At 34.3% G+C, this 13,697-nt stretch overlaps 1 long non-coding RNA gene across 1 annotated transcript; it reads right to left on the bottom strand.

The window, feature by feature from the left end:
- On the bottom strand, positions 3,029 to 6,155 carry LOC104723747. The gene is made up of 3 exons (XR_757418.1): positions 5,331 to 6,155; positions 3,955 to 5,238; positions 3,029 to 3,874 (listed from the first exon to the last, which is right to left on the bottom strand). It is a non-coding gene; the product is annotated as an uncharacterized LOC104723747 (long non-coding RNA).

Raw genomic sequence — 13,697 nt, forward strand, 5'->3', positions numbered from 1 at the left:
AGATTGGTGAGATTTATGGGCTGTTCTTGAGGGATCTGGAGCTAGAAAGGTGTTAGAAGCTTGCTGGGAGTGTGGAATTCATGATTGTTGGTCAGAAACTTCCTGCAAAGAGATGAGTGCATGACCATGGCTTATCTAAATCTGAGAAATTATTTGTTTTGATTGTTTTGTGGTTGTTTGTGTTGTATTCTTGTGCCTTTGTGGTTGGTTGGTGGTTTCCATGAGTTTCCAGGGATTTTGGATGACTTTCGGACGACTTGGAGGTTTTGGGAAGCGGTTCTTCGACTTTCGGCTTCGTGCAGATCGTGTTGCAAAGTCGATGTCGATCAACACCAAGTGGTGTCGGTCGACACCATGTTGAGTTAGTGTCGATCGACACCTCCTTGGTTTCAGTCGACACCAACATGTCTGTTGCGTGGTTTCTTGGTTTGTCGTGTTTTTTTGTTATTTGTTAAACATTGGTAACTCAGTTGCTTGTGTATATAGCCCAGTAGATGAGAGGATTGTCTCACTGAGTGTTTATTAAATACTCATGCATCTCAATTTGAATTTGCGGTGTAGGTAAAGGCAAAGTGTGATCGTGGAATCAAGACGATGAGGAGGAGGATGATCTAGGGTCTCGTTTGTGTGTTGTTGGATATATTGTTTATGTTGGAACCTTGGTTAGCGTTATGCTAGGTTGCTGGATAGAATGGTTAGGAATGTTTATTGTATTGATGATATATTGGTTTTGTATTATTGGTTTGTTTCCGCTGTGCTTAATGGTTATTGCTGGTTTAATGTTGAGTTGTAGTTTGGTTGGTTTAATTAAGTAGTATGAGATGCTTAATTGTATATTGTATCTATTATATAAAATAAAAAAACGGGTCGGGTTGTTTCAAATACATTACATGTTAGTAGTGAGATAAATTATCAAGTAATATATAAACGGTTAAAGCCTCTTCATTTATTATCAATTTATTATCAATTGATTTTGAGTTAGAAATCCACAATACACCCTAATTTTACAATTTTATATGGTATTAGAGCCATCCGATTATTAGGCCACCCGTGGATGTTATTGCCACATGATAAACTCAAATTGTAATACCCTAGAAGTACTAATAGCTTTGCAGTTATAGTGATTGGGAGTTGAATCCACCGAGATTCAAAATCACATAATAGATTGCAGAGTTTTATGATTACGCTAAACATAATAGTTTGTATTTAAATTGCAACTCAAAAGTAAATAAAAGTTTTGTAAATTCGGAACGAATAAGAGCTAGGCATAGAGAAATTCTCAAGAAATCACAAGTTATTAAATCAATAAATTAACACATGATTCAAACAATTAAAGTACCGTTCTTAAACTCTAAACACTATTGTAAAATATATCATTTCTCACTGGAAATATTATTTAAGTTTAAACCAGAAATCCAAATCTCTTTGTAAAATCCAAGAATAAAACCAGCTTTGAATTCAAGTTTAGATTATTCACAAAATTAAAAAAAAAAAAGATAAATATTTTGTATTAAGTAATTTTTCTCACTGAAGGTTTTTATCAGAAAATCAATCAAACTCTCGGTTTATTTATCACTAGTTATTAATTTTAGGTGATAAATCAATCAATAAAGAACAAAAATATAAAGAATCTCAACCAATAATCGATTCAACAAACCATAAAATCTCTAATGAGATACCCTAAACCTAACAAACTGATTACTCAGACATAATCAATGAAAGACACATCATAACCTGAATAAACTGCATTAAGTCATAGAATAACAGAGTAAAGGAGTTTGAAATCTCTCTCAACAGGATGAGTTCTGACTTGACTCTCCAAAGCTTTATGAATGTCTATCTCAAAAGTTGCTGTAAAAATAAAAGATAAGGGTTTCTAAAACCCAAAAAGTTTATATACGTCTAAAACAGGACAAACACTTATGTTCCAATTAAGGAAAACTTTAGGGTAACTTTGTAAAACGTTAGAACTTGAGAAACTCGGTTTTGTTCTTGTGTCGCAAAAGGTGTCAAGCGACACCAATATGTTGTCGATCGACACCATCATCTAAACTTGAATATTAATGGTGGTTTTGTCTGCTATATTATATTTTATATTAGCATAGTTGTTTAGCTATAAATAATTAGCATTCATAGAGTTAATAAATTGTGACAATAACGTTCACTACATTTTTTTTCTTTTTATATATTATTAATTTGTAATATTTCCCTATGCATTTTGGGTTGTCCTTAACAGTCAATATAGCTAATATACGAAAGATAAAATATTATTGTCATAAACATCTGAAATAGTACAACATACCAAGTTCAAAGCAACTAAAGACAAAGTAACTCAAGTATAGTCTATTAGTAGGCCAAGATATAGTAGTTGTTATTGCGTCGAAAATGAATTGGTTTTCTGAATTTGGTCTCCACACTTTTGCATCTCCAATCTTTGAAACTTCTACCCAGACCTTGCTAGCATTTGGACCTAAGGGAACGAAATGGACTACATCTGCTGGATTGGTCGAACAAACTCGCCCTTCTGCAACTGGAACTATGCTACCAGAGTTTTGGACATCTAGCAATAGGCACATCTGCTTTGCAACTTTACTGGTAGTGGAGGTGTTACTTAAACTCTATAATTTCAAAATATTTTATCAGGATTCCATCACATGCATGCACCAACATTCACAACTCCCAAGACATGAAATATATTTGAATCAAGTAAAATACAAAATGTGTAAACAGTTACATACTGTAGGTGCTGATCTGTTTGGTGCTTCCTCTAGCGGTGTTATATTTATAAATTATGTCTTCTGAATAGGCCAAACGATGTTTGCATTAAGTGAATCACTCATGAATGACATCTCAGTAGTTGTTCTCCAGAAAACGTATCAGCTTTAACCACCATATCAACCTTAACAACAACAACAGTCGGACCTAGTGTTATATTGTTCACCTTTTCTTTTGGATCAGAGGCAACCATTATATCTTTTGCAATAACTTTATCCCTATTACAACCAAGAATGAGGACTCTATGTGATGATATATCCTATGAATTTAGGCATATATATTAGTAACCTATTGAGTGAGCTTCAAAATTACACAATTTTATAATAAATCAAAAACTAAGTTAAGAAATTATCGTGGAGGCTAGAAGTCTTATTTTCAGTTGCGGAGTCACTATTCTCCAATATCAAATTATCGGTAGGTCATGCAATTTTATATCCCATAACTTGCCCAAGTGAGGTAATGGTTTGTGTAGGCCTCCAGGAAAATGCATTTTTCTGATACAAACGTCACAATAACAGTTTTTGCGTTAGGACCAAGTGTTATACGACCAATCTTGTATGTTGGTTCAGTAAAACAAAATTCTCTTTCCCCAACAATAACATCATCAGTTGAACTCCAATCTAGTATCTGACATATTGTTTCCACAACTTCAGCCTCCAAGGCAATTAGCTTCTCTGGATAAATGACATGTTGCCATAATCTATTGAAGTAGTTGCATAGACGAGTAACTGTTATTCTTGGTTGTTTTGGCAACAAACCTCTCAACACCACAGGAAGTAGATTTTGCATAAGAACATGATGATCATGCGACTTCAAACCACCAATAACAGGAGGACCACTGATACACAATTTGAGATATTTACATATGCAAAAACTCTTTTTCTCGACCTTTGAGAGCCAATAAGGTGCTGGAGGCAGATAAGTTTTTCTACCCGCACCTCGGTGTGTAAGTGTGTTCTGATCCCCATATCTTCCAAATCCTTTCGTGCTTTCAAGCCATCTTTTGATTTTGCACTTTGCATAAGAGTCGACAATAATGCTTCAGATATGTTTTTTTCGACATGCATCACATCAGTGTTGTGACGGACAAGCATATATCCTAACAGAAAAGAAAATTAAAGTTAGCTCAAAGACATAAGACAGTAGTACACATATAATAGCAGATTAGTAAATACAAACCTTCCAATAAGCCAACTGGAAGAAAATTGATCGATTCTTCCACCACCATTGATCTGTATCTTCTTCATATTCTTCTTGTGAATTTGCATCCTCATCACATAAATCGGTTCTACTTCTCTTACCTTTCTTATCCAAAAGTCTTCCAAATTCATTCTTAAAGTACTTAAGTGTATTGAGTATGTCAGATCCAGTTATGTTCACAGTTCCATCTTCAATAGTATTGTCAAACCATGCTTTTTTGTCTATAAGGATGTCCAGGCCTGAGACACTTCATGTTGCCTAAATAAACATGCTTTCGACTATACTTCAACCATCTATGTGGTGTCATTGCCACATACATTACAACCTTGTTTCCCTTTCCCTTTACCTCCAGATAGTGTTCCTAAAGCTGGATAGTCACTAATACTCCATAATAGTATAGCTCTAAGTGTGAAAGTCTCCTTCATGAATGAGTCATAAACCTCAATACCATCTTCTTACAAATCATTTTGATAATCTATCAGAGGTGCAAGATAAACATCAATGTTATTGCTTGGTGCAGTTGGTCCAGGAATCAACATTGTCAACATGATATTCTCAGCCTTCATAGACATAGTCGGAGGTATGTTATAGTAGACTAACATCACTGGCTTACTAAATCTGCATACTGTTTCCGATAAAGGATGCAATCATTCTTGCATATGTGAATTCAATAGTAACCAAAACCAAAAATCTTGAAGAACTTCTTCATCTCGTATGTGGATTTTGGTAGGACATTATCCACAGGTAGCATGTCATGAATTACACTCATGAACTGGTCAAGATAGTTTTCTGATAAACCACTTTTACCTTTAATGCGGTAGAGAGCCATGATTGCAGGCACCTTAGTATAGTTAGGACATGTCGAGTAGAGTGGACTTTCAACATCCTTCAACTTCTCCCTAAATTCACATTCAGCTTTACTTTCAACCTCATCCTGATGATCTCCATCGTCTCCCTGACACTGCATATTTACTCCACTTGCAAAGAATGCAGTCCAAATCAAGTTATAAGCCTCAAATTCAGATGTCTGAACATCAGCTGTCTTCTGATCCCTAATGTCTCCATGTTTACTCCAACATGTATTCATTCTTATACTTCTGATCCATCCCTCTAATCACTAAATGATCTAATATTGTGTCTATTCGTTCATGGCAGACATTATGACAGTCAATGCAGGGACATAACATGTCAACAAAATCACCCAATCTCTTTGCTGATGAATAGACAAAATTACTAGCTCCTTCCCCATACTCAAGGCTAGCCCTGTAATTAAGTTAACATATAACACACTTTCAATATTTAGAATCACTATAACTAAGAAAAGACAAAAACATCAATAAGAAACAAATGCATACCTTGGAAGCCAAGCCCAACCCTTGTCCATGTTAGAAAAATAACACCACAGCTCAACCACCAATTTTATATTCAAATGTGATAATTAGTTCATCATCAATCAGACACTCAAATAACAAATAAACTATAAAATCACTATGCCAATTACTAACTGATAATTCTTTGTCTGTCTTAAATCGATCTGCGTAAACAATCAATTAGATAAACTCAAATGTCTGAAAAGTAGACATCATAGATTCACACAACATAAACAAACATGTTCAATGTGAATACGAAGTCGAAAACACTAAATCGAAAATCCAAATTGAAATAGAATCTTAAATCTTTTGAAACCTCTATTTGAAGCAAAATCCTAACAAAATTGAACCCATCGAAAACTCTAAATCGGAAACCTAAAATTAAATAAAACATTAAATAGTTAGAAAACTCAATTTGAAGCAAAACTCTGACGAAATTGAACCCATCAAAAGCAGAACCTAACGTAATTGAATCCATAGAAACTCCCATTGAAACAAAAACCCTAAAAACAACAACTTTACGCTGGAAGAGGACTATGGCCGAGAAAATTGCGAAGAGAGGTGAGATTACAAAGTGAGATTTGTTTTGTGTTTCACACAAAGTGGGATTTTGAAGAGAGATTTTCTGGGCAAATGGAGGAAGAGAGAACGAAAGGGTAACAAATGAAAAGGGGAAGACGAAAAGAGTGACAAGAGGAAAAGGCAAATTGTCGAACAGTAGGGAAAAGAGACTTAGAAATCTTTTATGTTGGAACCAAAAATAGGGAAAAGAGACTTAGAAATTTTTTATGTTGGAGCCAAAAATTTGGCTATCCGCCAACCATATGATAGCGTTTTAATATGATATATGCTATTAAAAAATTTTATAGCTTTATTTTGGGGTAATATGTTTCTAGAAAAAACTTATGATAGTATTTCACTTTTATAAACACTATCATAAATTTTTTGGTAAGTCATTAATGGCATAACTATAAAAAATGCTATATTTTAATGCTATCAAAAACCAAAATTTTTGTAGTGTGTAATAAGTCCCACATTGAAAATAGAAAAAATTATCAAGTGGTATATAAATAATTAGGACCTCTCCATTCATTATCAATTGTTTTTTAGTTAGAAATTAACAGTAAACATGATTTGACATAAGTCTTTATAACACTATCTCTTTTGAACTTCAGATACATATATGGACAGAAAAATAATTCAGTGATTGTTGTTTTTATGTACCATTTCTGGCTAATTAAGAATTTAAGAGAAACTTCAGATTCAAATTTTCAAGAATTTGGCCTATTAATATATAATATCTAAAGTTTACATATCAACGTAACATAAAATTAGTACAACAATAATTGAAAAAAGAAACTTGCACTCAAGCGTGGACACCGACCTAGAATAAATAAGAATGAACTAATATATAGATGTGGAAAACGAACACTCAAATAGATTTTTTAAAAGTTGTATATATGCTTTATAATGATTATGAATAAAGTAGTGCTTTCAAAATGATTAAAATGTTGTCGTATATCGAAAATGGCCAACCATTTCATTTTAATTTCTTTTTCCTTTCTTGCCCCATTTCATTTGTATAAAAACTATGGACATTTCTTTATGTAGTGAAATAAAAGTAGACATTTTAGCTTAGACTAAAAAGAAAACAAGTTTCAAAGCAAGGAATAACTGACGGAATTACGAAGAGCTTTAAATTCGTCAAAAAGAGTACGTAAATAATTTACCGTAATCCGCGGGTACTGAACCGACAGGAAACCGATGGATATGGACCACGGTATGTCTTTCTTATTTCACTGATGTGGCTCAACTGCTCGAGGGCAAGTAGAGGGACAGTTGTTATTTGTTAAAGACGTTTTCAACAAAAATGTTGTGGGTTCATCTAAGTAGACCAAATCCTCATGTATATTGGGCACGAAGTTTCTGTTGTGTGGTTATTCATTCTCAATAATTTTGAGACTAGGGACCGTCTCTTTTAAAATGCTCTTATTTTAGATATACTTAGACCGTCTCTTCTTAAAATGCTCTTATTTTACATCCATTACCCATTGGGAAATTGGGAAGCAATATTATATGACTATGAGCATTGAGCTACAAACTTGAACACGACTCACGAGTCTAAGATTTATTTGGAGGGTACTTTCATGTCTCGTCAAAGTACTCCCCATGTTTTACAAACGCATATGAAATTAAAATCACATGTCTTTGTAACACTGCATATACTGATATACACAGCAAAGTTTTTTTTTGAAGTATATTTGTAAAGTAGAATTTGAATCTTCATATTTATTTGCATATAAACGATAATAGATACACAGCCATTATATATGCCTTCTTAATTATGTGTTTATATCAGATTTTCCACATAAATTGACAATGTAAGTTGTGGTTTACTTTACCAAGCACGGTCATTAAAAAATATATGAAATTTTATCTGAAGAAGTATATAATACGTTGAAACATGTTTAAGCAAAGGGAGGTGCCTATCTATGGTCAGCCCCTACCATGGTCCTATATATAACCATGTGATATGATGTCTCTGGTTCCACCAACAATAAGAATCATATTCAGTGCCAGATTCTCTTAATTATGTCTATGGTTTGTAACGTATGTAGGACCTTGTTTATAATTATCTGCATTATAAACCTTTTTATAACTTTACACTAATCTTCAAATAATAGAAATTTAACCACTAGGATATAAAAATAAAATTTGACTTTGTAAGGAATTTTTAATTAATAAATAATATTGACAACAATATAAACTTTGATGTAACTATGAATTAATGCGTTGTTTCTTTTCACATATTTCAGATCCAAGAAACTTAAAAGTGGTCCAAAATGAGGACTTCACTTCACTTACAAGAACACTATTGTTGATGTTCTATATTTAATATTGGAACAGGTGATTCTAACTGAATCACTAGCTAAACAATAAATATAACTGTTAGTACAATTACATAATGTGACAGCGTAGCAGCATATCAAATTAAACAATTCAGATGTTGTAATTACGTCGCTACATATCAGCTATTCTTTTGAATAAACATATCAGCTATTAGAAAAAGAACTTATTTGAAGACAAATATTAATCTCTGCTAATTAAGGAAGTAATTAGAATCAGAATCAAATTTATAAATCCGTAGCTAATCTATCATTAATATTCACTTATTAAACTGTCATATTTTTGTCTGTTCATATATACTTTGATATTATAACTTTTAAAATTAGATTATTTTTTCAAAGATGAGGAATAATATTGGTAGAGGAAAAATGTGTAAATGTGTTCGATATCATTTGTGTGAAGAAAAAATCATTTGATACTTTAATTTTAGGTGAAGATGTTTGGGGAACGGACATACGAATCAATAGTTTTTTCGAATATTGTTTGGTACGAGTAATTTTAATGTGAATCTATCCAAGTTTCAAACAACTCGAAATTAGTCGAAATACCTGAAAACTCTGAATTTGATCGAAATGGAAATAGTAAAACGAGAAGTAAAAATCTATGAGTACTATGGTTTGGGTTACTTTGAATCGAAATGAACTCAAATTACCTGAAAACACCTGAATTATCCGACTAAACAGGAAACTAAATGTTAAAGGCGTTATGGGTTTAGTTTGGCTTCAGGTATATCCAGATATTCGTTTCGTTTTATGGGTATTACTTGACGACGAGATCCAATCGGGTATTTTAAAGGATCCGAACCTCTTTTTCAATGTTTTTTATTTAATGAATTCATCCTTTATGTTGATTATTTTTTCTCGGATGATGAAGAATAACATTACAAGTAATTAATTAATTTGAATATTATACGATCTCTTTCTACCAACCTATCTTCCAATATGTGATAACTGATAACTAATTAACTATGAACTATATATGAACCCTAATGGATGTTAGTCTTGAAATTAGTTGGAACCTTGGTTTGAAATCTAATTTTGGTGGACGTAAGAATTAATTGTTTTGTTTGGCATATATATACGGGCTTTGTATACCAAACGTGAATTGATTGCTATATAGAAGATCACATTGTCAAATGAAATCTGTTGTGGTCACCGGAGAGACCACAAGAGATTTGCATATCATATTAAAACAACTCGTATATATGTTCATGAAAATGGCTTAACATTATAACCCGGACCATCTCATAAATCTCGTCCTACCAATCATTCACTAATTTGTTTGGACCTGTCTCGTCTTGTCTAGTCTTGCCTTATCAATACTATACTGAACATTTATTTTTTTGTACTAAATATATGAGTGGTATGTTATATATCTTATCATGTCATCTTATTTTATATTATTCTTTACTATTAAGAACTTGAAAAAGATGGATTTTTCTGACCATTCCTTCGTTTTAGTAGTTCATAGGCAGTTTCTCGAATTTTAGCCACTAGCTAGTACCTCGTGCCTCGTGGATTGTTTTTGCTGCTAACGCCATTTTAAGTGGTCTAACGTTTTCGTTTAAGCAGATGGAACTTAGGAACTATGCGTAATGCGTTCACAAATATATGCTAGGTTTTTATGAATTTGGACTCCCTATACACTACAAGAAAATATGGAATTGCCGACTACAAAAACAGTTACTATACAGTCGCAAACTACTTAGTAACGACTGATTGACGACTGACATACGTAGTCGCTAAACAGTGCATCGCTAAAATAATCAGTCGCTAAACAGTCGACACGAAACTACTCATTAGCGACTGATAATTGTGGTCGTTCTTCCCTCGCCAAACAGTCGCTAAAGTTGCGACTGAATTGCAACGCTTTAGCGACTGATATGGTTACTCATTTGCGACTGTTTTGGTTACTGTTTTGTGTACGTTTCGGTGATTGTTTTACGACTGTTTAATTATCATGTTTTTAAAAAAATTCTGGTAAAAATGAATTATTTGATTTTGTAATACCAAAACTGATTATGAAAACTATAACTAAAACATAACAAATATGAAATTAAACAAAGACATAAGTTTAATTTTACATCCAACATAAGTTCCAGAAAACATCCAAACATCCAAGAGTGCAAGTCGCAAATATTACAAAAGTTTTCATAATCATGAGGGAAGGAGGGATAGTGAAGGAACCTAACTTTGAACATCAGCAGGGTTTGGGTCATTGGTTTGAGACTCGAGGAAGGCGACATAGTTTGGGTTAGTCTTGAGGAAGCTCACCAAGCGTGAGATCTCTGCTTGTTGCTCAAATGCAACCCGTAAAGCCTCAGCTGCAACCCGTGAAGCCTCTGCGTCACGCTCTGCTTGTAGAGCTGCTTGTTGCTCTATTTTGCGGTTAGCTTCTTCAAGCTGTTGTTGTAGGCTTGTGAAAGTAGAAGAGCTTCCAGGGTACTTCCGCTTTCCGTTGATGTAACTCCCTAGGCTTCCAACTCCAAAGTATGTTCCTCTATCAATTATGAAAGTAGACTGCATAAACAAAACAGAGAGAAAAAGTTAACATAATTACTTAACAATGAAAAACTTAACAGCTTATTAGAAAGAAGCAAATTACCTCAAGAAAGAGCTCATCATCCTCCTCGTGAGATAGCTCTGATCGACGTGAAGTACCATCAGAAGACTCATCATTATCCAGAGCAGCAAACTTAGCTTCCCTCTTTTTCTTATATGCCTCATGAACTGCTTGCGCTTTCTTATCTACAAAAGTACCATCTTTTTTGGTATGAGTCCTGAGAAAAACTTCAGGAATAGTTGGCGGTCTTACCAATTCCACTTCCTGAAATGTTAGAAAATTAAAAGGTTAGGAACCATCTGATGTCAACTAATTAAACAATGAAAAGGTTATGATGTAACTCACCATCTCTTGTTCAATTTGTAAGTAAGACTTCGGCCCTGATACATGCTTGTGAGGGTCAAGACCATTACGGTCAGACATTCGAGCTGCTGAAGTGGTTGCGCTCTTTGCCATGACTTCTTCTGTGTTCCAATAGTCACACATTTCATTCCAAATAATTTTCTCAATCCAACTTGGTTTCACTTGATCTCGCTGAGATGCTGCCTTGGAAACCATGTCTTTCATACGTTTTTGACAAATGGTATAGAATTTTTCTTGAACCACACCGGTTAGTGAGGGATCCCAGATGTGTGTTTTCTACAAAAGAAGACAGTGTTAGTGATAAAAAAACTAAAAAAAAAAACCCTATAAATACAGAAATCAAATTGAAAAGAGTAGAAGTTTACTGCCAATTCCAAGAAGTATTTTTCTCTTCTTGCATTAGAAACACAACCCCAACTGTAATATGGACCATCAAACTTGTTTGTAAACACTTTTGTAATCTTTCGGGTAAGTGATGACTTGTCTTTACCAAACCTTCAAACACAAACAAACCAAAAGTAAAATTCTAATCAAACACAAACAAACCTTCAAACATAAACAAATCAAAAATACAAAATTCTTAAAATTCAAATCAAACACAAACACAAGTGTTCCAAACACAAACAAACCTAAAAATTCTAATCAATATAATCAACTAAAAATTCTAATCTTACCAAGTAGTTCCACGCTCTAATGAGGGAGAGAGGACAGTGGTATACAACTCACGGCCTTGTTGGACAAGCATGTCATGTAAAGAAGCGAGTACATCAGCTGAGAGATTTGATTACCTTAAACCGTCATCCTCAGAATCAGCTTCTTCTTCCTCATGTGAGTTTTGCGCTTGAGAACTGTGATGCGATGCAGAAGTTGCTCGAGGTTGACCAGGTTGAGAAGAGGGTGGTCGATGATTTGAGACGTGAGGAGACTGTCGAGGTAGAGGAGATTGTCGAGGTAGATTCGAGACTTGAGGAGATTGTCGATGATGATTCGTGACTGACGGTTGAGGAGACTCTCGAAGTGGACTCGAGAATTCTGGTGGATTCGTCACGGAGGCGAGAGGTTGAGGAAAAAGACGCCTGATTGGAGCTTCGCTGGAAGGGGATGTTCCAGGAAAGCTCCTCGTGTTCTAGAACAGATTTGTCGGAGGTGGATAGTCTCAGTAAGTAGGTGTAGGTCTCGCTGGAGGCTGGAGGATTGGGACAGGAATTCCCTGAGAATCAGTGTATGGGTCTCGCTGGCTCGTCGGCGTGAAGGCATACTGGCTGGGAAGATTAGCGGGTCTTTGATTCGCCGTTCGTGAGGTTCCAGAGGTTTGATTAGAGGGGTTTCTTCTTCCTCCTCCTCTTTTCTTTACTCCAGCCATCAAAATTGAGAGATACTAGGACAAGGATGAAGATCTAGGGTTTTCTCGATTGAGAGCAATTGAGATCTAGGGTTTTCTCGGCGGATGAAGAGAAATGAGATGTAGGGTATCTCGGGGATGAGGATGAGATCGATTTAGGTTTTCACCTTTTTGTTACGGCCCAAATTTAGTTTAAGGCCCAAATTAAATATATCAGTCGCTAGTGAGTAGCTGCTTAGTCGCAATGTTTCACGACTGTCAAAATTGTCTTGAAATTAGTCGCAAATTGGCGACTAAACTGCGACATGATGCATCAGTCTCGAATTAGCGTCTATTAGGCGACTGTTTTATTTTAGTAGCTATTCAGTAGCAAAACAATCGCAATTCAGTTGCTAAATTTAGCGACTGTGTTTTAAGTCGCAACTTGCAATCGGAAATTTTATGTTTTCTTGTAGTGATATATGCATGCATTATATTTGTGTCTTGTGGTAAACCATTGATAACATTTTCTAGGTGTGCCTAAGGATCCAAGAATATATGTGTTTTCTCGGTGTTATATATGCCTCTCATTTAGTTGTGTAACGCATAGCAATTTTGTAGAACCTCATGGCGCCGATTGATGCGGAAGATCAGCTTGAATTATTATGTTTAGTTGCATGAAAATGGTTTGATTTATATTTTGAACCTTGGCTAATCTTGCCAGTTGGTTTCCAAATTCCACGTGGTAAACAAAACTGTCGAATATAATGGTGCACATACGTAAACACTTGAGCAATTCTTTTTCCGAGATAAATTATATATTGAAAACCAGAAAAAAGCAGAATCATGCCTAACCTTGTACATATGCATGTGTTACCTTTTATAATTATTAGTTAGCATAGAATCATTATTATACGTTTTTTTTCAAACAAAAATTGTATTACTAACTTCAAAATTATTTCGAAGTAACTCCATGACATCCATCCTTTTACTTTTTAGTATATGCATGTTACTAAAACTATTTTTTTTTTGGACAAACAAACTAAATTATTTAAGTTGCTTATTCTATATAAAAAGATCTATGATATATGATTTTAAAAGAAATTCTGGAAAAAAAGATGCTAACTTCTAGTTTGTTTTTAAAAACTACCAAAATATCACAAATTCTAAATTATACCATATAGCGAATTTTTATATAA

Source organism: Camelina sativa, chromosome 11 (genome assembly GCF_000633955.1).
Source record: "Camelina sativa cultivar DH55 chromosome 11, Cs, whole genome shotgun sequence".
NCBI lineage: Eukaryota > Viridiplantae > Streptophyta > Magnoliopsida > Brassicales > Brassicaceae > Camelina > Camelina sativa.